Source organism: Conger conger, chromosome 16 (assembly GCF_963514075.1).
Source record: "Conger conger chromosome 16, fConCon1.1, whole genome shotgun sequence".
Taxonomy (NCBI): Eukaryota; Metazoa; Chordata; class Actinopteri; order Anguilliformes; family Congridae; genus Conger; species Conger conger.
The window spans coordinates 36,966,132-36,990,235 of NC_083775.1; the positions used below are offsets into that span (position 1 = coordinate 36,966,132).

The window sequence follows — 24,104 nt, forward strand, 5'->3', positions numbered from 1 at the left end:
TTGTCTGGTCTTCAACCTTCCCAAATACTCACACGTCACCCTCCTGCTTACTTCCCTCCACTGGCTGCCTGTCATGGCTCACATCAAATTCAAAACATTGGTGCTAGCCTTCCAAGCAGTTGAAGGGTCTTCCCCAGCTTATCTGCAAAAAATCATCAGACCCTACACCCCTGCCAGACCTCTTCGTTCAGCCTCCACAGGCCGCTTGGCACCTCCCCCTCTCAGAACCTCCACCTCACGCTCACGACTACTGTCTGTTCTGGCTCCACGGTGGTGGAACGAACTCCCCGTTGAGGTCAGAACTATAGAATCTCTCCCCACCTTCAAGCGCAAGCTGAAGACGCACCTCTTCAAGCAGCACCTCTCCCCATCCCTCCCTACCTCCCTGTGAACCTTAATTGTTGTCTCTGTGACTTGCTTTGTGTATCGGTATTTTTAGTTGGCTAGGTAAGCAGTGTTTGGATAGTTAACTTTGGTGACTTTTGCTCTGTTTGTTTGTTTGTTTGTTCAAAAAAAAAAAATAATAATAATAAATAGCCCCTTGTCCTTATCTTTGTTGTACAGGTAGCAGTTGAAATTGTACTTACCTCTAGGGTCTTTCAGCGAACTTATCCCTGGTTATGGGTATGCACTTTGTTGTACGTCGCTCTGGATAAGAGCGTCTCCCAAATGCCAATAATGTAATGTAATGTAATGCATCACTTTTGAAAATCTTCCTTCCAGCTTTCTCAATACACTGCCCCCTCGTGTAGTATTGTGGTATTGCACTGTGGTCTGTTAATTTGCCTTTACCGTCCGGGTACAATACATTTATCATGATAATATTAGTTATTAGTCGCATTTAACTTTTAAATCGGAATTTAATAGTGATTGAAATTTGTACCCCTTTTTCCCATTCCGTGATTAAGATACTGTGATCATCAGTCCTAATTTGTGGTCTGAAGAATTTGAACATACGCTGTATGTTCTGTAAGTTCGCTGTTGTTTCATTGCATTTCTGCAAGTGTAAGAAAAGCCCTTATGTGGTGCTATAGCTACAGTGGGAGCAATAATTATTTGATCCCTTGCTGATTTTGTAGGTTTGCCCACTTACAAAGAATGGAACTGTGTAGAATTTTAATCATAGGTACATTTTAACATTGAGAGACAGAATATCACAAAATAATCCACAATAACAACATCATATGAATTTTATACATTTTATATCATATTTTCACATGAAATAAGAAGGCAAACCTACAAAAGGGATCAAATAATTATTTCTCCCACTGTACCTTGTACTATAGCTAGAGATAATCTTTAGAGCATTTTTATCCTCCATCACAACTTGTACGCTGGATAGTGATTGATAGCGTATGAATCCTATTGTCACTGCACCATTTGTGGTTGATATGGAACCCATATCTTTTGAAAGCTTCCTTTCTTTCTTAGCCCAAGGCCTAGAACCTGGTTATGCATTGTTCCTGAATCCGATGAACCTCACTGACTGTAGGAAAGAAGGTTCCTCACTAATCAATGGGAAGGGTCACTTGGACACTCAGTCACAAGACCTTCAAGTCCCTCTTTGTGCACAGCCTGCACTCCTGTATCCGTACCCCTGTCTCTTTGTTTTCAAAAGGCCAACACTCGGCCCGTTAGTTAAGAAATAAGGCCCAAGCGATCTGGGACACGTTGAGGACCGTGCCCAAGAATGAGGGGCTAGAAACAACTCTGCAAGGGGTTCCACACAAGCCCTCTGGCACATCACAGACTGCGACTTCTAAGCCAAACAGCTCAAAACAACAGCCGAGGCATAACTTCCCAGTTAAGCGCCACCATGGTCGCTTCTCTCACTCCGATTCCAGCCGTAACTGGAGAGAAGACAGATCAGGTAGGCCTAAACTGTAGAGTCACCCGCATGACTCTGACAGGAAGGACAGCTCTTCAGAGGACTACTAAAGCCTCCAACTTTGATTCAGTAGTGAGTATTCTAGGTACCGTTAAACCAATACTATAACACCAGGAGCAATAAACTTTTACACTATAAGAGCGAGGACAATCCATTGCCCAGCCCTTTTGCCCCCTTGCTCAGCTCTCTAACCATCCTGCCAGCTCGGACAGCGGCAGAGGTTCTCTCTCTCTAACCTTCCTGCCAGCTCGCAACTTAGCTTACTTTACAGTAACTGAGTCCAAGACACTTTCAACCTCGGTGAACAAGCGTACGCGCTGTGCTAGACAGCCCCCGGGAAAACTTCCAGCAACGTGTAAATGGACTCAGTAAGACTGACCGAATACCCCAGGCATTAGCTACTGTTTAGTTTAGTATGCTTTGTTAGCTGTGTAGCTTATGTGAATCGGTTCGCCGTTATCGCGTATGTAACCTGTAGAGTTAAACACACACGTATTACTGACATGAGAGTAGAGTCAAATTTGTCTTCCTTCTGTGGTTAGATATTTCAGATAATAGTCATTTCTGATTACTGATTACTAATTGCAGTATACACTGCTTCCCCCACATAATTGCCACCAATGTGAGGACTGAGACGTATACGTTTCAAATAGTCCTCCCCACTCATTCGTACAGGATAAAAACCCTACACCAGTCTATGACAATCAGAAGCCAGGCGGGTACACAGTCTCTCATTCAACACTGCCGGGCTCATCAGTCACTGTATCATTGGCTTACATGATAAGTTAGTAGCTGCCCTCGGCCTCTCATAGGTTGGTGGATGGAGGCGTAGGCTGGAGGGTGGTTGGAGTTAGCCTGGGGGTGAGTGGTGGGAGGGGAGAGGCCCTTATTCTTCCCCCTCAGGGACACAACAGCAGCAGAGGGAGCTCTTCAGGGCTTTCCAAACCCTCCCGAAGAATCTCCGCAGTGCCCTCTTCTTCCCCCACTCTGAGAAAGACAGGAGTGTCTTGAATATCAACAAGTTCAGTGTAATCAAATGCTTTGGGGAAAGCAACCTGAACCATTTTAGTCAGGCAACTATCAGTTCCAGTATTCACTGTTCTTTACATTAATTTAGAAAATACCTAATTAGCACAGTAAAATAATCATACAGAGCTTACATAGTGTTTTCTGGATTCTGACTGGATTCAATTGAGCTGAATTGAATTTACATATGTACACAGTAAATGTAAAAGGAATAATTTCAGCATTTCCCATCCAGAGCTCATTATCGAGGAGACTCACTCTGAGGGAGGTCCCCAGGCTGGTCAATGTCCACATCTCCCAGTGGCCCCTTCTGCTCATCCACAGCACACTGTAACAACACGGCACGAGAGAGGACATTCACACACCACCAAAATCAGGGTTCTGTCTCAACAAAATTCATAAATACAAGCGCTGCGCTTGGTGGGTTTCGTCTGATGTGACACTGCATCATAATCAGCGCAATGCACTGGGAAATATGCTACCGTATACGCGGAGTACCTGACTAGACATGAGTTTGCTACGTTAGGGCAGGTACCCGAGCACGTCCGATATTTTATAAAATTATAAAAAAAATGTGGCAAGTTTGCTCATGTGATCACGATTAAAGTACCAGCTCTGTCTCATTTTGAGCCCTGAAATTGATCAACTAAATACAAACACTACATTTCATTATTGATTATTTAGCAGTTTACTGCACTATATTAGTTTTAAGTTCATCTTTAAAAATCATTATGAAGCACATTTAAGGTTTTAGTTTCCCAGAGTGAAAGTGCTGTGTATGTTACTTACTGCATCCTGCATCTCATCTTCAGTGTCACCCTGCTGCTCCTCTGGTGTTACCTCCAGGCTCTCTGTGGACCCACTGAGGTCCTCTTCAGTGTCACCCTGCTGCTCCTCTGGTGTTACCTCCAGGCTCTCTGTGGACCCACTGAGGTCCTCTTCAGTGTCACCCTGCTGTTCCTCTGGTGTTACCTCCAGGCTCTCTGTGGACCCACTGAGGTCCTCTTCAGTGTCACCCTGCTGCTCCTCTGGTGTTACCTCCAGGCTCTCTGTGGACCCACTGAGGTCCTCTTCAGTGTCACCCTGCTGCTCCTCTAGTGTTACCTCCAGGCTCTCTGTGGACCCACTGAGGTCCTCTTCAGTGTCACCCTGCTGCTCCTCTGGTGTTACCTCCAGGCTCTCTGTGGAGCCACTGAGGTCCTCTTCTCCTGGCTCCATCACTGCCATGCCAGGGAGGGCACACTCCACAGGGGAGAGTCGGCTGGAGGCTTCAGTGTCTGCTGTGGTGATGGCAGAGGTGTCCTGGGTCTCCTGTAGGCCGGTTACATTATCGCTTTAGTCATTTAGCTGGATCTAGAGAGCGACTTCAACACTCATTACAAACATGCCATTTTTGCAGATATTTAATGAAACAGTTCAGATTAAGGAGCTTACTCAAGGGAAACAAAGCTGCATTGTTTCTGCTACAAACCAAGGTTCTACATATACCGCTGGCATGAATATTCAACTGTAATGTTCAGCCCTAAAAAGCAAATGGATGCCATAATGCAGACACGGGGAGAATATGTAAACTCCGCACAGAGAGGCCCCGGCCGACGGGGATTCAAACCCAGGACCTCCTTGCTGTGAGGCTGCAGTGCTACCCACTGCACCATCCGTGCTGCCTACTCAATCATTATGAAACAAATTAAATGAAGATGAAAGCATGGTGTACAGTACTTACTCCATCCTGCATCTCCATCACAGCCACCTGTGGATCTGCAGTACCCAAACCGCCCAGCAGGGGATCCACCATGTTATCCTCCTCTTCTCCCGGTTTCACTTCTCCCATCATGGCCTCATCTCCAATCGGTGCCGGTGTCGCACTAGGGCTGGAGAAGGCCTGTGTGTCCTGGCAGAGCTGTCTGACAGCAGCAGTGACCTCTGTAGCAATGGCAGCGGTGGTGTTGCTTTCCTTGCTGCACAGCGCCCCCTTCAGGGCCTGAGAGGAGCCTACGTTGCTCAGCAGCTCGGTGAAAATGAAGGCCACCATTCCGTCCCCGGTAGCCCGCGAGAACTCCACCGTCTGGCTGAAATCAGCACGGACCGCGTGCAGCACAGACACCACCGTGCCGACAGCCATGCTGCTCAGCAGCCTCATGTCCGTCTCGTCTCTGGCCCCGTCACGGGCTCCACCCTCATCCGTTATCACCTGGAGCAGGCTGGACACCACGTCCACCACCACGTCTGGCAGCGGCTGTGAACGTGAGGCGGGCTGGTATGCCAGCTTGTGCAGGATGTCCTTCAAGGCCCGCTGGACAACGGCGCGGGCGTCAAAAATGTCAGGAAATTTGAAAAACACGAACTCGTAGGAGGAGAGTGAGCTGGGCGGTAAAACACCGCCGTTCGGTGACTGCCTGCAGGGTGAGAGAGAGAAAGCATGCTGAACCACGGTCACAGAATAAGAACAGGGCAAGTTGTGAACAGGCAAATTAAAGACCTGTTCTGTAATTCTGCTGGCTTACAACAAGCATACAGATATAAGATAAAGATAAAAACTACCACGATCTACTAAGGTACTTAGTTACCATCTAAGTGGGCCTCCAAGAACATTTCATTTCCAGGGTCCTTTGAAACGCACAGGAGAAGAATAGTTCCACATGCACATGTATGTTATGCGTGTGCGCAGGGCTTACAGGTCAGTGAGAGCGGCCTGGTGAGGGTTCTGGTCACAGGCTAGACGTGGGCTGAGGGGCCCCAGTCCCTGGTCCCCACAGACCTGTCTGCAGGCCCTCTCGATCTCCTGCAGCTTCAGCCGGATGTTCACTTCCCAGGTCTGTATTCAGGAGGCATCATAAGCCCAAAATCAGTCAGTGAGAGAAACATGCATTTACTGACACTGCCCCTGTGAGTTAGTGTTATTAACCTCTTTCTGTCCATACTGTGGTTACTGGTGATTCGACCATGGTCTGTGAGGTGTCCACAGGACCTACCTGGCAAGGTGCTATGTAAAGACCATTTAACATTTGTTTTAATGCTATTAGCCTCTTCTCACAAATTTGGAATGCCCAATCATGGTCAGACTGCAACACTCATCGTGACTGTTTTCGATATTGTAGAAAGTATGAACATGTGCAGGAATTGCCAGGGGCGTCACAAAATACTTTCTTGTGAACCAGAATCCCCTGGTGGAACCCAAAGTGCTGCCACTTGTTCAGCCTATGTTTTACATCTGAACATGGTATGTGCTCAGCCCAGGTTCTTTACCAGGTAAACCAGGCCATCCTCCCTGCCTGAATCTTCCATCTGGAATCTGAACACAAAGTCCTCTGTTTTAATTCTCAACCCTGCATGGCCCCAGCACAAACACTGTCAGAATGAACTGAACTCAGTTGGCTGAAACAGCTATAAACAAGTCTGAATCCCACAAGATAATTGTGTTTTGTGGTGACAGTAACACATTTCTAACACATAACGTACAGAAAACATTTTAACAGAAGAACCAGCCTAAAGCTTGTACTATTCCCAGATTTGATGATGCAGGTGTCAATTGCCTGGGGGGGGGTGCTCCATCATGCTTTTTACACTAATCTTAGGGCTAAAGGCAGAATCACCGTTTCACAATGGGAAACATTGAGCGAAAGGCATTCTAAAAGCCTGAGTGGTACAAACCTTTCCTTGACCATATCCTGGTCTTCGGAAATGATCCACTCTTTCATGTCCTCGACCGAAACATACCAGGGCATCAGACCACTCTCCCGTAGGTTCATGAAATCAGTCACAACCTCTTTCTGCAAAGCACGATCACCCGTTGTAAACACAGCAGCACTGAATGAAATCGGAAACTTTCTGATGTCTAAAATATCTCACCTGCTGTCTATATTTCTTCTTTCCCCAGCAAAGCACAAAAGTGGCAATGTATTCCACGAGGGAATCCAACGCTCCATAATCCTGCAATAGTCAAGAGAAAGCAAGACTGCATTACAGCACAGAGGCTATAGCGCAAAGTTGCTTTAAGGCTAACTGAACAGTTTTGTCCTTTGGATAATATAGGCCCACTTATGGATATTTTGGAGGGATTCGCACTTTGGATCATTAGCATACATTACTTTTGCTCCCACCAGTCACGTTCATGCTGAGCTTATAGTCTACCAAATTCTTTCCATGTGCCTCACAATCGTAACATTGTGTTGACCAATACAAATGAATGACATTCACATTTACACCATTAAACTTTATTTGTACTTATTTATCTACTGTCGCCCATACTTATGTTCTGATACTGTCGCCCATTCACACTTCATGTTTCAACAGTGTTGTGTGCTCAGAGATGCTCTTCTGCTGTTTGTAACATGTAGTTATTTGAGTTAAGGCTGGTTTATACTTCATTGCTCAACTGAAATCGCAGAATGTTTATGAATGTTCAAATTGACTATGGTCATTGTTTAATTTAAAATATATTTATATTCTGAAGTATAAACCAAATGTCACTGCGATGTCGGTGGTTGCAGTGACAGTCACCCGATGGAGTATAAACCAGCCAGCAGTCCTGCCAGTTTGAACCAGTTTGGCCATTGACCTCTCATTAACAAGGCATTTTTGGGATACTCAAACCACCCCATTTGGCACCAGCAATCATTCTATGGCCAAAGTCACTTACGTAGATCAACACATTTCTTCCAAATTCGAATGTTTCGTCTGAACAACAACTGAGCCTCTTGACAATATCTGCGTGCGTTTACTGATTTGCTGCCAATAAAACTTTTGTATTAGTGAGCTGCCGTACTGTACAGGTCTACCTAATAAAGTGCTCACTGAGTGTCTTTAAACCAATCACCCAGGACTTTCAAATGGTTTATAAAAGTGGACCTATTTGTAATTTAGCCTGCATGAGTAGTTGTTTGACAAGACAGGACTGCTTTTGACAGTAGTTCTTCAAAGTACTTTTGCTGGTGCTGTGTGCATGTGAAGCAATTTAAATCAATCACTTTTTACAGAATCTGTAGAAATGGAAATGTCGGCTATTTAAGACACAAAAAATGAATCCCGTCAGACATAAAATAAGCTTGGTGAAAATAAATAGCGTACCTCTCGGATTCTGGCATGAATTCCGCCGAACTGTGTTTCAATGTCCATATTGCTTGATGAATAATTGATTGATGAAAAAAATTGATCCTTATTAACGTTGTGTTTATACATGCCAGAACTGTTTAAGCAGGATAATTTCTTTCAAATTTCGTCTTCATTTATTGAATTCTGAAATGGACTGTAAAGGCATCTACTGTGACGTCAAACCCTGAGCTTGATTTTTTATTTTTTTTATTCTGAGGAATTGGGTGGAATTTAAATCAATCATTCGGGACTTGACATTGTTTCAAATGAAAATGGTTTCAAATAAAATGGAACCTTTTCGTAATTTAGCCTGCTAATGTAGTTGTTTCACCAGATAGGCCTACCTTTCTCAGGATGATAATTCTTCAGAGGGATTGGCCTACTCTTACTGGAATACAGTTTCATGAAAATAACACTACCCGCCTCTTTACAGTAGCATCAACTCAAGCAAATGTGACAATCCACAAGCTAGAATCCGAAAAACCGTACATTACTTATAAAAACAATTTACTACTCACAGGGATTCGATTTTTAAATCGGTGGTTTTGAATAACAACATCCCTTATGGAAAATGACCTCATGTAGCTACACTAAACTTTTTTTGGTACTGTGTGTAGGCTAGGCTATAGTAAACAGTTTTACAGCATCTCAGAAAATGTAGGCTATTTAATGTACACAGAATATTATTCCCGTGAGATACAAAAAAGCTCTGTGAAAATTACCTAATTTTTTAATTAATAACTTAAATTAATAACTCGGCATACCTCTCCGATTCTGGAATGAATTCCGTCGAACTGCCGTTCAATGTCCATATTGAACTGATGCTTATCCTTATTGAAGCGTCGTGTATTAAATACTCACCAGAACTGTTCAAGCATTTCTTGTGTGTTCCGTATTTATTTATTGAATTTTGAAATGCATCTACTGTGACGTCACAACCTGAGCTCGATTTTAAAAAATACATTCTGGTTAAATTACGTATTTAATAGAAAGTGACGTGGCAACGCAAAGCTGAATATAATTGTGCACAAGCAGGTTGGTCACATCTTTGGTCTTTCCATTCTGTAGCCCATTATATATTAATTCAGGCATAAATATGAATATCACTAGCCTATTTCTTAAACCAGGGATGGGCAACTCAATCAGCAAATTAGCCATATGCACCATTTATTCACTCGTAAATTAGACTACAATAAAATTATACAAGACAAGAACATTTATCAGCTGCTGGTTATCTCACACAATGCGGCTAAAAACACATTATGTAAACGATTGCGCAAATTAAATTATTAAGAGCAGTTAAAAGTTGCTCTAAAATCCAGAAACAGATACCGCCCTCCTTGCCCATCCCTGTGCTATATCGCTTGGTTACACCGCCGATTATCTGCCTACATAATGAGCAATGATCACAACTACTAATTAGCATAGTGCTTTACGTCGACTTTTTTCAGAACACTACATAGGCTAGGCCTGTATATAAAATGTGAACCTACATTTATGACACACAAAACTGATAGCCTAGTGCTGTGGTTCTCAAACTCGGTCCTGGGGTACCACTGTGTATGCTGATTATCGTTCCAACCGCAATTGCAATTCCACAATTTTTACGAGCTGTTAAATTGTTTTAATAGGTGCTTTTCACGATTCGAGGTGTTGTACCCTCTTAGGCCACAGAAACTCCGGTGCATGCCATGAAGAATTCAAAGTCCCATATTCACATCAACAATGTTTTAAATTAACAAATTAAAGAGTGAGGTGAATCAATAGGCTCCTAATTGCTGAAAGTAACCATTTGGTGGATAATGACGAATTCAAAGACACACCTAATGAACAAGACTTTTACAAAGTTTTTGTTTTACAAAGACTAAAACAAGCCAAATCTGCATTGTGTTAATAAATGTAATAAATCCATCCATTATCTTAACCCGCTTATCCTGAACAGGGTTGCAGGGGGGCTGGAGCCAATCCCAGCATACATTGGGCGAAAGGCAGGAATACACCCTGGACAGGTCACCAGTCCATCGCAGGGCACACACACCATTGACTCACACACTCATACCGATGGGTAATTAAGACTCTTTAATCAGCCTGATCTGCATGTCTGTGGACTGTGGGAGAAAGCCATGCGATACCGAGAGGTCCAGCCGACCGCGATTCGAACCTAGGAACTCCTTGCTATGAGACAGCAGTGCGACCCATTGCACCATCTGTACTGCCCCCAATATACCACCACAAGCACAATGTGAACATGGGACTTTATTATTCATAGCATGCAGGGGTATGTCTGAATGAATGTGACTCAAGAGGGTAAACATAATAAAGGTTAATAGGGATTATACACTCAATGAGCAATTTATTAGGTAGACCGTTACACCAGCTTGTTAATGCAAATATTTAATCAGCCAATAATGTGGCTGCAACGACTCTCATAGACTGGCAACTCTCTCACCCAGACGACGCAAACTCAATCTGTTAGACTAGCAACTCTAGTTTAGAGTAGCAACCCACCTGCCTAAACTAGCAAACAACTCTCCTAGATTATCAACACTGGCTCGATTAGCGATTGGTGATTCCCTATTATGAGCTGATAACACACTCTCTTAGGCTGGCCCTTGTACCGCATATACCCGTACATTGAGCTCCTGAATTCCGCCAGCCTTGAGAAAATTAGGCAAAGTGTAATTGGCAGTACAATTTTAATTTAATGCAGTTAATCTCAGTCTAAAGCAGGGGTGGGGAGCCTCCGGCCTACAGGCCTACAGGCCATATACTGCCCTCTGGTCAAAATCACATGGCCCGCTGCGTTTCCGAGATTCAATAAGCTCTATCTTTTTTCTGCCCGTCTGGAACAAGTAGCCAGTCATAACTTTTTTAACAGCAATCTGCTTAACAAAATGATGAACCTTTTTAATTGCAATATTCAAATGACAGAATGACGACTACAGTTTCATTATCCAATTACAATATAGCAACGTCACGTGCAAGCCATCACTGGTCAGGCAGTAAGAGCAGTTGTTTCATTGGCTCAGGCAGTAAGAACAGTCGTTTCATTGGCTCAGGCAGTAAGAGCAGTCATCTGGCAGTGGGAGGGTCGCCGGTTTGATCCCGCCCTTGATGTGTCTCTTGACAAGCTTGTTTGTGCCAATGGCTGTGAGTGCTCTATAACTCTGTAATATAACCATTTACATAGATATTCTTCAAGTCAGAAAATGGTACTCCACAAGCAGGTTTTTTCTGCTGAATCGTATACAAAAAATAATAATAATGGTTTCCTGTTGGTGTGTTTTGCTTGTTGGTGCGCTTTTAATGAAAACGTCAGCTAATCAGATAAAATAGTGAATTACACCAGTAATGTGATGGTGCTTCTGCCAAATCAACCCTGATTGCAAAGTCATTTAAGGCACTATAACAATGATATTAATTTAATATCAATAAACCATGACCTGCTAAAGAAGGTGTATTGCTAGATGGTGTTGCCACTAACCTTATATATAATTTGCCGAAAATTATGTGCGCGGTTGGATAATTTAGTTTGTAAGTTTTTTTTATAATGTCTTCCCACCAGTCATGATATGATATTTCTAAGTATTCCTGCAGTCTTTTGTTCATAAATAACACTAATTCCCCTCACAACGCAGTCAAACAGTCGCTGAATAATTGATCTTAGAGGGAGTCGATGGGCCGAGTATTGTCACACATAGAAGCTATCCCTTAAGCAACCGCCTAAGTGATAGTTCGTGGAACAGAAGCATAAATGTGAACAACTTTAGTAAGGCATACCTTAGAGTCTTCGTAAGGGGCTAAGAGACACCATTATCGGGAAACACACCCCTTAACTCTCAGTGCTATGGAGTTAAACATGTTAACTTTCTGCAAATTTGAAAGCTAGATTGATTTTTATTGTCATTTTCAACTGTTTTGAAAGCTCCGGGTCCTGATGGAATCCCAGCCGAGTTCTACCAGGCTTACTGGGATCTCTGGATGGAGGATGAAGTGGAAGTGTTCAGGGCTATGTACAGGGAGGAGCAGTTAGGCACCTAATTGAGACAGAGCATCCAAAGTCATCTGGGCAAATGTGACACACAAGTGTCTTACAAACAAACAGAAGGACATTGCCTGGATGACTGCCCATAGGTGTCTCCCCACCAGGACTTATATGTATCGTCGGCACTTGGCCCTCACTGATAACTGCCCACACGGATGCACTGACTTAGAACACATACAGCACCTGTTCCTGGAGTGTTCCGTGCCCAGGTGGGTCTGGGGCTTTGTTTGTTCCTGTCTCCCTAAGCAGGTTCCTGCCGAGGTCCTCCTTGACAGCTGAAAGCACCCTCTACGGTCCACCGGGGGATGCATGTCCAATGAGTTCCAGCGTCAGTGGAGGATCATTAACAGCAGGCCCTGTGGGAGGCGAGGAACATCAAGGTCTACCAAAAGACACCCGGAGACCGGGTCATTCTCCGGAAGAGGATTCCAAACCTCCTCCAGTACGGCATCGTTGTGAACGTGCACTGAAATAAAAACCCGGCTAGAGAGAAGTGGGGGGGTGGATCATTGAAAGGAATTCATCATGTAGTCCACCCACCAAGGGACACACAAGCCTCTTGGGACAGCAAACCTGAGCAAAATTGAATTTTCTTTTTCTTTACATTCATGCCAGTTTGGGATTTCTTAAGTCACCCTTTAGTTCTTTGTATTTTGTGTTGATTTTGCGAAGTTTAGTTTGTCTTATTTGTAATCACTTGTTTCAGCAAAAATTTGGTTTCATTTTAATGAGGTCTTTGTTCTTTAGTTTAATTGTAGTAAATTGTAGTTTGTGTTTGGTAAAAAAAATTTTTTTGAGTTATTGAGTGTTTTAAAACAAACAAATCACCTGTTCTCGATCATTGATGACTGGTCCATTTCTGCAAAATAACTGTAAATGAAAGCACATGCAACTTTAATGGGAGCCACAAGATTACTAATTACTAAGATCATTAATTTCTGAATTTCTTTCATCTGGGGTGATCAGCTGGTGATGAACATATCTTCATGCTTCTGATTCATGAGATAATTATTTGAATGAAAGAGAAAAGCCATCTTGCTCGTATCCAAAACCTTTTGGGTTCATTATAGCATGCCTTTGTTACAGATCCCAGGTAAGGGGCAGGGCCTGTTACATGTTGGGTTGTCTGCTTTAAACAGAGAAAAGAATAAAACAGGAGACTTTGGTTACTTGTTGAGCAGGCTGTAGATGTCTTTATTTCCTAATAAAACCAAACATGAATCCTTTCTTTATTCATCTCATGTTCTTTGTTTTTTTCCTTTGTATCAACAATTATCTTTCACATCCACATTTCAATTATCTTTGACATACATAGCATACACAGTCCACTTGCATTATCACAAGTAATATTAAATCAATACTGAATTGACAAATAGGATAGCTACAATTGCTTATCTTTCTCCTAGTAGCACTAAATACTACAATACTACTGTTTCGGACACAGTTAAGTACTATCAGTGCTGTTTAAGAGCTTAATCTCTATTCTACTATGTCCCAAAATTCAATCAATAGGTCAGCCTATATGTCAACAAACAAATCTTTACCAACACATTAAACATCAATCCAACTTGGGATATTATCAATTTGGTAGGCTACTAAGCCACCAAACGTTCATTCCCCCTAGCTAATATAACCTTTATACATGTTATTTACATGTTCATTGTACAACTGTATACATACATTGTATACATGTTCATAAAACATTGTCAGCTAAACCACAAAATAAACCCAATGAGCCCAGGAGCCAAGAACCAAACAAAAGCAATACTTAATCCCCTGGGGCCGGTTTTTCAAAAGTAATCTGATCGGATTACGGCTATCGGATTGGATCAAATCTTGAAAATGGGTTTTTCAAAAGAAAAAAAGGATTCAGAAATTGGATTGGATCACGTAATCCAATCTTGTTGTTGATCCGGATCAAACCTTGAGTTTGGGTTTTTCAAAACTTTTTGGTAGGATTGGGATCATTTTGATCCCAAAAATCAGGATTAAACTGATCCCAGCAGGAGGGTGGATTCATGGTGGATATCAGTAATAAAACTGGGTAACTAAAATTGGTTAGTTAAATAATACAACATGTATATCATGCATTTTACAGTATTTATATTTATTCATCAATTTCACTTGAATTGTTCAACAGGAAGTACATAGTAGTAGGCTATGTAGGCTAGCAACCTTTCAGTACAGCAAATTATAAATTATAAATATTTCGGCCCCATAAAATAATCCCTCAAACAGCTGTCAATATTGAACTCAAATAATAAATTCTGTCTTTGTTCATTAAACATAAATCACACTGACACAATCATCAGTCATGGACTTATCAAAAATAGTGTCTAACAATTGCATCTCTTATTGGTCGTCCAGTCGGGCCCTCATTCTGACAGAATGCCGGAGGTTGGTCAGTGTCTCCAATGGGCTCAGATGCATCAGGGACGTCATCACAGAGAGGGACTTTGCGCCTGGTCGCGATGTCGTGTAGGACAATGCAAGCAAGTATTATGTTGCATACTTTCTATGGTTCCACTCTCAAGTAGTTAACGCAAGCAAAGCGCCTCTTCAGAACTCCATTTAAGCGCTCAATGGTGCATCTTGTTTTGCAATGAGCAGTGTTGAAGCGTGCCTGCTCAGCTTTGCAGCCAGAAAAGGGGTCATCGGCCATGGTAGAAGAGGGTAGGCACTGTCTCCTAATATGATACCATTTGGTTGGTTGGTTTGGAGCTCTCTATATAGAGGCGCTCTTGAGAACTTGATGTTCCTCGTCTCCCACAGGACCTGCTTCACGGTGTTTATGATCCTCCACTGACGCTGGAGCACGGTGGTCTTGCATCCCCCCGGCGGACCGTAGAGGATGCCCTCAGCCATCAGGGAGACAGAGGAACAAACAAGGCCCCAGACCCGCCTGGCCACGGAGCACTCCCAGAACAGGTGGTGGATGTGTTCTGAGTCAGTGCATCCGTGGGGGCAGCGTTCAGTCAGGGCTAAGTGCCGGCGATACATAAATGTTCTGGTGGGGAGACACTTATGGGCTGTCATCCAGGCAATGTCTTTTTGTTTGTTTGTGAGACACTTATGTGTCACATTTGCCCAGATGACTTGCGGGTCCAGGTCTGGCCCCCCCCTCGGGAGCGTTACAGTTTGGCCAGATCTTAAATGAGCCATAATCATTTTATAGCTCCACGAGGTTAGGCCAGCCTTGGGCAGATCCGTCCTGTAGGCAAAGTCCTTCAGGGCTCGGTAGACGTAGGGGGGGTCCCAGCTATAAGGTATGGTGAGGTCCAGCACCAGACCAGAGGCCTTACCCACCTTCCCTGCATTCTGGACAAGGCTGGCCAGACCCTGCACCATGATGATGTTAACAATGTCTGGGACCCCCCGCCCCCCATTCCGCTCCTCCTTGAGGAGGGTGACGCGTTTTAGCTTTTCCATAGTGCTCCCCCAGACAAAGCGGAAAGCCATCCGGGTAATTAGCTTCCCGGTGGCTTTGTCTGGGGGAAACACCCTCCCCACATAGAGCAGAATGGGTAGGACAATTGCCTTCAGGACGAGGATCTTACCCGCCATGGTCAAGGGCCGTGCACTCCAGCTCCTGATTTTATTTTGGACGTGGCGGAGGGCTCCCTCCCAGCTGGTTCTCCCTCCTCCGTCAGCCTGGAAGGTCACCCCCAGGAGCTTGATGGTATTCCTACGCACAGGGAAGGAAACGGTCAGCTCCTCACTCCAATGTGGAGACAGAAACAGTTCACTCTTGTCTCTGTTGACCAGGGCGCCAGTGGCCACACAGAAGTCGTCCAACACCTTGGTGGCACAAGCGATAGAACGACTATCTGTGGCGACGATGGCAATGTCGTCCATGTACGCCATCACCTTTAGCCGTTCCCCCCCTGCTCCAGGGAGTGGATAGCCCACCACCCCTGGATTGGCCCTGATGGCCTGGAGGAATGGTTTCAGGTAGATGACGTACAGGAGAGATGCTAGAGGGCACCCCTGCCTGACGCCAGACCTGACATCGAACGGAGCAGAGGGCTGTCGATTGACAACCACTCTGCCCGTTATGTCTGTCAGACAGATTTTTGTCCAGCGCAGGAGGGGGCCAGGAATGTTCATTTTCTCTAGCACTCTCTCCAAGCACACATGACTCACCCGGTCAAATGCCTTCTCTTGATCGAGACTGAGAAGGCACAAGGGGGACCTCCGCTCCCCGGAGTGGATGATTAGATCCCTCGCGAGGAGCAGGTTGTCATTTATGGACCTCCCCTGCACGATCACCGATGTTATCAGGCCTTGGAACCTCCCCATCAGCGCCTTCGCCATGATCTTATAATCGACTGAGAGGAGGTTGATCGGCCGCTAGTTGCGGAGGTCCTTCAGGTCCCCCTTCTTTGGGACAAGAGCTACTGAGCTCTGTCTCAGTGAGGCGCCTAACCGCCCCTCCCTGTACGCAGCCCTGAACACTTCCGCCACGTCCTCCTTCAGGAGATCCCAGTGAGCCTGGTAAAACTCAGCTGGGATTCCGTCAGGGCCCGGAGCTTTGTGTGTATTCAGGGAGTGCACGGCCCTGGTGAGCTCCTCAGTGCTCAACTCTGCCTCCATCTGCTCATCTCCCAGGCGTCTGTCCAGGCAGCCCAGGAAGGTGTCCATGAGAGCCCCGTCTGAGGGCCTCTCGCTGTAAAGGCCCTCGTAGAACTCCCTGGCCACCTCCCGGACCTCCGCCTCTTCAGACACCACCACACCTCTGCTGTTAAAGAGAGACAAGATGTTATTCGTCTTGGTTCGTACCCTGCGGAAGAAGAACCGCGTGCACTTCTCATCCTCCTGGAGGCCCTGGAGTTTGGAGCGGAAGGTCTGTTTCTTCCGCTCTTCCCGGTAGAGGGTGGTGAGGCTCTGCCGAGCTTGTGCGATTTCGCTGCTAACATCCAGGCCTCGGGACTGGAGGAGGCTTAGTCTTTGGAGGGCAGCATTGTGGCGTTCAAAAACTGCCCTCCCTTCCTTCGCCTTCCTCCGCCCGACTGCCCGGAAGTAGCCCCGCACTCGCTCCTTCACCATCTCCCACCACTCCACCGGGGAGTCAAAGAGATGTTTCAGACTCACCCACTCCAGGTATCTTCTTGAGAAGGAGAGACGCACCTGGGGGTCTTGGAGATGGCTGATATTCATCCGCCAGAGCCCCTTACCCACGGTTATAGGTTTCTCCCAGACCAGGGACACGGTTACCATGTGGTGGTCCGAGAAGTGCACCGCCTTGGTGGAATAGCTGTGCACCCTCAGGCCTGGGGAGAGCAGAAACATGTCAATTCTGGATGAGGAGGAGCCAGAGGAACTCACAAAAGTGTGTTGGTGAGGAGAGGCGCCCCCGGCGTCGCAGAGGGAGAAATCCTCGATGAGGGACCGCAGCAGGGTGCCGGAGTGATCTGGCCTTGGTTTGCTGCGGTCCTCATCTCTTAAAGCATAGCTGAAATCTCCCCCTACGACGACGGGCATTGTGCAGTGTATCAGCGGTGGTAGTTTAGTGAAAAGGGAGACTCTCTCGGCCATGCTGGTGGGGCCGTACACGTTGATGACCCTGAGTGGGGAACCCCGACCTCGAGATCGGTGACGAGGATTCGCCCACTCTCCACAATGCTGTGTGCTGTTATTTTGGCATAGGGATTTTTCATCAACGTGCCGACCCCACCAGCTCTGGCGATGCTAGAGCCAGACCAGAGTCTCCCATTCTCCATTCCTCCCCCAGAATGCCATCCCACTCCCGAAACGGAATCCCACATTCCTGGAGCAGGACGACGTCTGAGGGGATCTGTGATAGAATGGAGAAAACAGTGGTGCGTTTATCGGGGTGTCTGATACTACGGGTGTTGAGTGTGGTGAGTGTGAAGTTGTGTGCCATGATGTTTATGGTTTGTGTGTGTCTGGTGATCCTGTATGGCTGTTAGCTATATTCTGACAAATTTGGTTGATTGTGTTGAAAATTGTATCCGGGTTATTGTGGCGTCTACTCACCCCCTGACCATGTTCTCCCATGGGTCTCCCCTCCTGACTGCCTGGGAGGTTCCGTCCTGGAGAGGTGGGGGTGGTTGTTCTTGCCCCAGGCCTCCCCCCAGGGCCTGGGAGGGCCTGGGAGGAGGGGGATGTTATCGCCCCCCTTTGAGAGTCCAGACCGGGGCTGGCTGGTCCCTGATGGAGTGGGGGTGAAGTGTGCTAATGTTCTGCAAGTTTTCCTTATGGTGTACAGATTTTGGTGGATGGGTAGCAGGTTTGGGAAGGGGATTGGGCCTGGCGAAAGATTTCGGACTTTGTACCGTCATTGACGGTGGTGGGGGCGCGGTGCTCCGGGCCCTGTTCGCGTACGAGAGGGGGCAATCCCGGAAGAGATGCCCCCTCACCCCGCAAAGATTACAGGGCCTCGGGTCACGGCACGCCCTGGTCTCGTGCTCGCCGCCACACGACTTGCACTTGACCACTGTGCAGGCTGCGGCCAAGTGACCTAACTCGCCACAGTTCCTGCACAGCTTGGGCATGCCGTAATAAAACACCACGCCCCGGTGTCTCCCCAGCGTGATGGTGCTGGGGATGTGACATACCCCCCCCACTGCAGAGGGGTCAGGCTTCAGCTGGACCAGCCATTTCCTGGCCCCGGTCCAGACTCCATCCTCATCCAGGACCCTCCTGGCTTCAGATTTAACTTGCCCGAACCTGCCCAACCAAGTACTCACATCGTGGTCCTGTACAGTTTCATTAAAAAACTGCACAGTGACCACTTTGCTTTCCGTGTCGGACAGGGGCTCAACTTGAAAGTTGTTGAGGGGAGACCTGTCCTTCCCCTCTCTATAGAGATTCCAGAACCTCTCCAGGACATTAGCATTCTTAAGGCTAACTTCAAAAATATCAGCGTTTCCTGGAACCTTCACCAGGCAGTTCAGGTTCAGGTGAACTGAAAAATTAAATTTGGTTATGTACAAGTGTATAGGAACTCGTGCACCTGATTAATGAAGGCGGCAGGTGTCTATGGCAGCGTCGTCTGGGTCAGGCATCCTGTAAACAAGGGGAAAGGCCAGAAGCCACAGAATCCAGGCAAGAAGAATATGCAACAGGGCGTTGCACACCTCCATGGGAACTTGTCATTGGAGGGTTGCGCCTTGGGTGTAGCGGCTGGGCATTTTGTTGACCAGTGTCCTTTTTCTCCACAGTTATGGCAAACATCTTGAGTCTCGTTTTGGTGATTATAAACACGCCTACCTCTCTCTTTGTCCCTCTCCCTGCATTGACGAGCGCGATGACCCTTCTTCTCACACTTATTGCAGCGCACATTAGTGTCAGAAGAATTGTCACGCACAGCAGCAATGGGGTGTAAAGCAGAGGCATTTCTGCGTGTCTGTTCTTCCAAGCGGGAAGCCCACGCCACAATATCATTAAAAGTATTACCGGGGTTTATGCCGATCGCTAGTACCTTTTGAATATGTGGGCCAGCATCCGCTAGTAGCTGTTGGGTGAAGACAGCCACATTCCTATTTGGATTAGGGAAACCACTATGCGTTTCAAACGCTTCATATTTTTGGTCCGCATATTCTGCAAATGGTAAGTTACCCTGCAGTACTGCCGTAAACCGATGCCATCCAGCAAATGCAAACATTTCACTGAAAACATAGTGTATTGTGATACATTTTTATTTTAGTTTAACTATCTACTCTGTTATTTGTCCACCCTTGTTTATCTGCTATGAAAGCAGATGAAGTCTGATTGATTGATTGATTGATTGATTGGATTGATTTATTGTACATTCTCAACATTCACTTGTATTTTGCAGTTTTCCTCTGATTCACATTTTCACAAATTTCTTCAAGCACATTTCTACTAATTTCTCCATGGCTGTTAAATTAACATGATTACCTAACCATGACAATTAAATGAGATTTTCAAAATGTTATGTTTTTCATTTTTGAGTATAACTGTACAGTCCAGTACTATTTAAATTCGGTCCTGGTTTTCCCCAAAAAATCCGATCCACTTTTTTCACAAAATCCGCTCCTGGTTTTCCCCAAAAAATCCGATCCACTTTTTTCACAAAATCCGGTCCTGGCTTTCCCCAAAAAATCCAATCCACTTTTTTCACAAAATCCGCTCCTGGTTTTCTCTTAAAAATTTGATCCACTTTTTTCACAAAATCCGGTCCTGGTTTTCCCCCCAAAAAAAATCCGATCCACTTTTTTTTTTACAAAATGAAAAATTGGACATTGCCTTTTTTTAACCATGTTTTCGAATGGAAATATCCAAATGATTTATCTTCAGGAGTGGTTTAACCATGGCAGAGTGCCTCTGGAAATATGCCTGTAAAGACGGAGTGATTAACTAAAACTAAAGATAGGTTGGCGTACATAAACAGAAAACTTTCTGTTGGTGTTGTTAGTAAAACAAAGTTTTACCAGGAACCAGTAAGATGACCGTTGTCACAGGAAGAAGCCGATCCGATGTTCGTCATTAGAAAACAGGAAAGTTTATTACAATCAGGAAAATGTTCCAAAGAGCAATGGTGTTTGGGATGTTTTAAAGGATTACATTTGCATATATTCAAATATGTCTACAAATCCAAGTGTAACAATAAGAGGTGCAAAGGAGCCAAGAAAGGGAAAGAAAAATGAGAGAGAGAAGGGAAACAAGCTCTGAGAAGCCTCTCAAGGACAGCCGAAAACCCCTTGTCTACCACTAGCAAGCCAGTGGTAGGCAACAGGTTAATTCGTGCTGAAGAGCAACCCGAGCGAAATGAAAATAAAATAAATTGCATAAAATATAAAAATAAAATGGATTACGTGATCCTGGATATCAGAAAAAGAGATTTCCAAATCTGGATCAGTTTGAACTTTTTAAAAAACCGGCCCCTGAGGTCCACGGACTCGCCGGAACGTCCACGTCATATTTCTATTAATAATGGCGTGAGTAACCATTGTTTCCGTCAACACAACGTAGCTTACAGCTAAGGACCTGAACGGGCAAGTTAGCTAACTGGCTAGCTAAATAGTTAGCGAACTTTTCCAGTTCGACAAAATAAACAATCTGCTGGACTTTAAGACCCAGTACTTCGTAACGTATCAGTTACTGTGTAATACACAGTAATATTACTGTGGCGATAACGTGTCGCTTTTTATCCTGTGGTCAAAATAATCGTTAATGAGCACTTGGAACATTAATGGGAACCACAAGATGACCATTGAGACGTTAAGACTATACTTTCAGGGATCATTTCTATAGTGTGTGACTGAGGAATGCGTTTTGAAAGTGTTTGGTCTCGCTGCCCACGATGACGAGATAGTGCATCCCTTTCTGAGCGTGACGCGGATAGAGAATATTGGTTTTTAATCAGCAGTTCTCTATCATAGATGACCGTTCCGCTTCTGCAGAGAATGTGGAGGACGGTGGATGTGTTCTGAGTGGTTAGTTTATGATTGCAATTAAACATCTTTTGTGAAATGACAACTTCGGAACCGTCTTGGTTGATCAGTGGTGAAGAAGTTATGTTTTTATGCTTCTGATTCCTGAGATCATTGCTAGAATGAAAGAGAAAGGCCATCTGGCTCATTTCCAAAACCTTTTGGGTTCATTATAGCATGCCTTAATTTTTTTAGTTTGCAGTTGCCGAATAACATTGCGTTAAAAATAATTCATTCATGGGGCGCCGTTTAGGAAAAAAAATTACTGTGGCGATGAGGTGTCTCTTTTTATCCTGTGATCAAAACAATCTTAAATGAAAGCACTTGCAACTTTAATGGGAACCACAAGATTACCATTTTGACGTTAAGACTATACTTTCAGGGATCATTTCTATAGTGTGTGACTGAGGAATGCGTTTTGAAAATGTTTGGTCTCGCTGCCCACGATGACGAGATTGTGCATCCCTTTCTGAGCGTGACGCGGATAGAGAACATTGGTTTTTAATCAGCAGTTCTCTATCATAGATGACCGTTCCGCTTCTGCAGAGAATGTGGAGGAAGGTGGATGTGTTCTGAGTGGTTAGTTTATGATTGCAATTAAACATCTTTTGTGAAATGACAACTTCGGAACCGTCTTGGTTGATCAGTGGTGAAGAAGTTATGTTTTTACGCTTCTGATTCCTGAGATAATTGCTAGAATGAAAGAGAAAGGCCATCTGGCTCATTTCCAAAACCTTTTGGGTTCATTATAGCATGCCTTAATTTTTTTAGTTTGCAGTTGCCGAATAACATTGCGTTAAAAATAATTCATTCATGGGGCGCCGTTTAGGAAAAAAAATTACTGTGGCGATGAGGTGTCTCTTTTTATCCTGTGATCAAAACAATCGTAAATGAAAGCACTTGCAACTTTAATGGGAACCCCAAGATGACCACTGTGACGTTAAGACTATACTTTCAGGGATCATTTCTATAGTGTGTGACTGAGAAATGCGTTTTGAAAGTGTTTGGTCTCGCTGCCCACGATGACGAGATAATGCATCCTTTTCTGAGCGTGACGCGGATAGAGAATATTGGTTTTTGATCAGCAGTTCTCTATCATAGATGACCGTTCCGCTTCTGCAGAGAATGTGGAGGAAGGTGGATGTGTTCTGAGTGGTTAGTTTATGATTTCAATTAAACATCTTTTGTGAAATGACAACTTCGGAACCGTCTTGGTTGATCAGGTGGTGAAGAAAATATGTTTTTATGCTTCTGATTCCTGAGATAATTGCTAGAGTGAAAGAGAAAGGCCATCTGGCTCATTTCCAAAACCTTTTGGGTTCATTATAGCATGCCTTAATTTTTTAGTTTGCAGTTGCCGAATAACATTGCGTTAAAAATAATTCATTCATGGGGCGCCGTTTAGGAAAAAAAATTACTGTGGCGATGAGGTGTCTCTTTTTATCCTGTGATCAAAACAATCGTAAATGAAAGCACTTGCAACTTTAATGGGAACCACAAGATTACCATTTTGACGTTAAGACTATACTTTCAGGGATCATTTCTATAGTGTGTGACTGAGGAATGCGTTTTGAAAGTGTTTGGTCTCGCTGCCCACGATGATGAGATAGTGCATCCCTTTCTGAGCGTGACGCGGATAGAGAACATTGGTTTTTAATCAGCAGTTCTCTATCATAGATGACCGTTCCGCTTCTGCAGAGAATGTGGAGGAAGGTGGATGTGTTCTGAGTGGTTAGTTTATGATTGCAATTAAACATCTTTTGTGAAATGACAACTTCGGAACCGTCTTGGTTGATCAGGTGGTGAAGAAGATATGTTTTTATGCTTCTGATTCCTGAGATAATTGCTAGAATGAAAGAGAAAGGCCATCTCGCTCATTTCCAAAACCTTTTGGGTTCATTATAGCATGCCTTAATTTTTTTAGTTTGCAGTTGCCGAATAACATTGCGTTAAAAATAATTCATTCATGGGGCGCCGTTTAGGAAAAAAAATTACTGTGGCGATGAGGTGTCTCTTTTTATCCTGTGATCAAAACAATCGTAAATGAAAGCACTTGCAACTTTAATGGGAACCCCAAGATGACCACTGTGACGTTAAGATTATACTTTCAGGGATCATTTCTATAGTGTGTGACTGAGAAATGCGTTTTGAAAGTGTTTGGTCTCGCTGCCCACGATGACGAGATAATGCATCCTTTTCTGAGCGTGACGCGGATAGAGAATATTGGTTTTTGATCAGCAGTTCTCTATCATAGATGACCGTTCCGCTTCTGCAGAGAATGTGGAGGAAGGTGGATGTGTTCTGAGTGGTTAGTTTATGATTTCAATTAAACATCTTTTGTGAAATGACAACTTCGGAACCGTCTTGGTTGATCAGGTGGTGAAGAAGATATGTTTTTATGCTTCTGATTCCTGAGATAATTGCTAGAATGAAAGAGAAAGGCCATCTGGCTCATTTCCAAAACCTTTTGGGTTCATTATAGCATGCCTTAATTTTTTAGTTTGCAGTTGCCGAATAACATTGCGTTAAAAATAATTCATTCATGGGGCGCCGTTTAGGAAAAAAAATTACTGTGGCGATGAGGTGTCTCTTTTTATCCTGTGATCCAATCAATCGTAAATGAAAGCACTTGCAA

At 44.6% G+C, this 24,104-nt stretch overlaps 5 non-coding genes across 5 annotated transcripts; all 5 read left to right on the forward strand.

Annotated features, from left to right (window-relative positions):
- Nucleotides 1-21,259: 21,259 nt before the first annotated feature.
- LOC133115529 (small nucleolar RNA U3) lies at nucleotides 21,260-21,474 on the forward strand. Its single transcript, XR_009705708.1, has one exon. It is a non-coding gene; the product is annotated as a small nucleolar RNA U3 (small nucleolar RNA).
- Nucleotides 21,475-21,835: 361 nt separating this feature from the next.
- On the forward strand, nucleotides 21,836-22,050 carry LOC133115494 (small nucleolar RNA U3). The gene has a single exon (XR_009705674.1). It is a non-coding gene; the product is annotated as a small nucleolar RNA U3 (small nucleolar RNA).
- Nucleotides 22,051-22,411: 361 nt separating this feature from the next.
- LOC133115505 (small nucleolar RNA U3) lies at nucleotides 22,412-22,626 on the forward strand. Its single transcript, XR_009705685.1, has one exon. It is a non-coding gene; the product is annotated as a small nucleolar RNA U3 (small nucleolar RNA).
- A 361-nt stretch (nucleotides 22,627-22,987) lies between these two features.
- LOC133115479 (small nucleolar RNA U3) lies at nucleotides 22,988-23,202 on the forward strand. Its single transcript, XR_009705660.1, has one exon. It is a non-coding gene; the product is annotated as a small nucleolar RNA U3 (small nucleolar RNA).
- A 362-nt stretch (nucleotides 23,203-23,564) lies between these two features.
- On the forward strand, nucleotides 23,565-23,779 carry LOC133115517 (small nucleolar RNA U3). The gene has a single exon (XR_009705697.1). It is a non-coding gene; the product is annotated as a small nucleolar RNA U3 (small nucleolar RNA).
- Nucleotides 23,780-24,104: the final 325 nt, after the last annotated feature.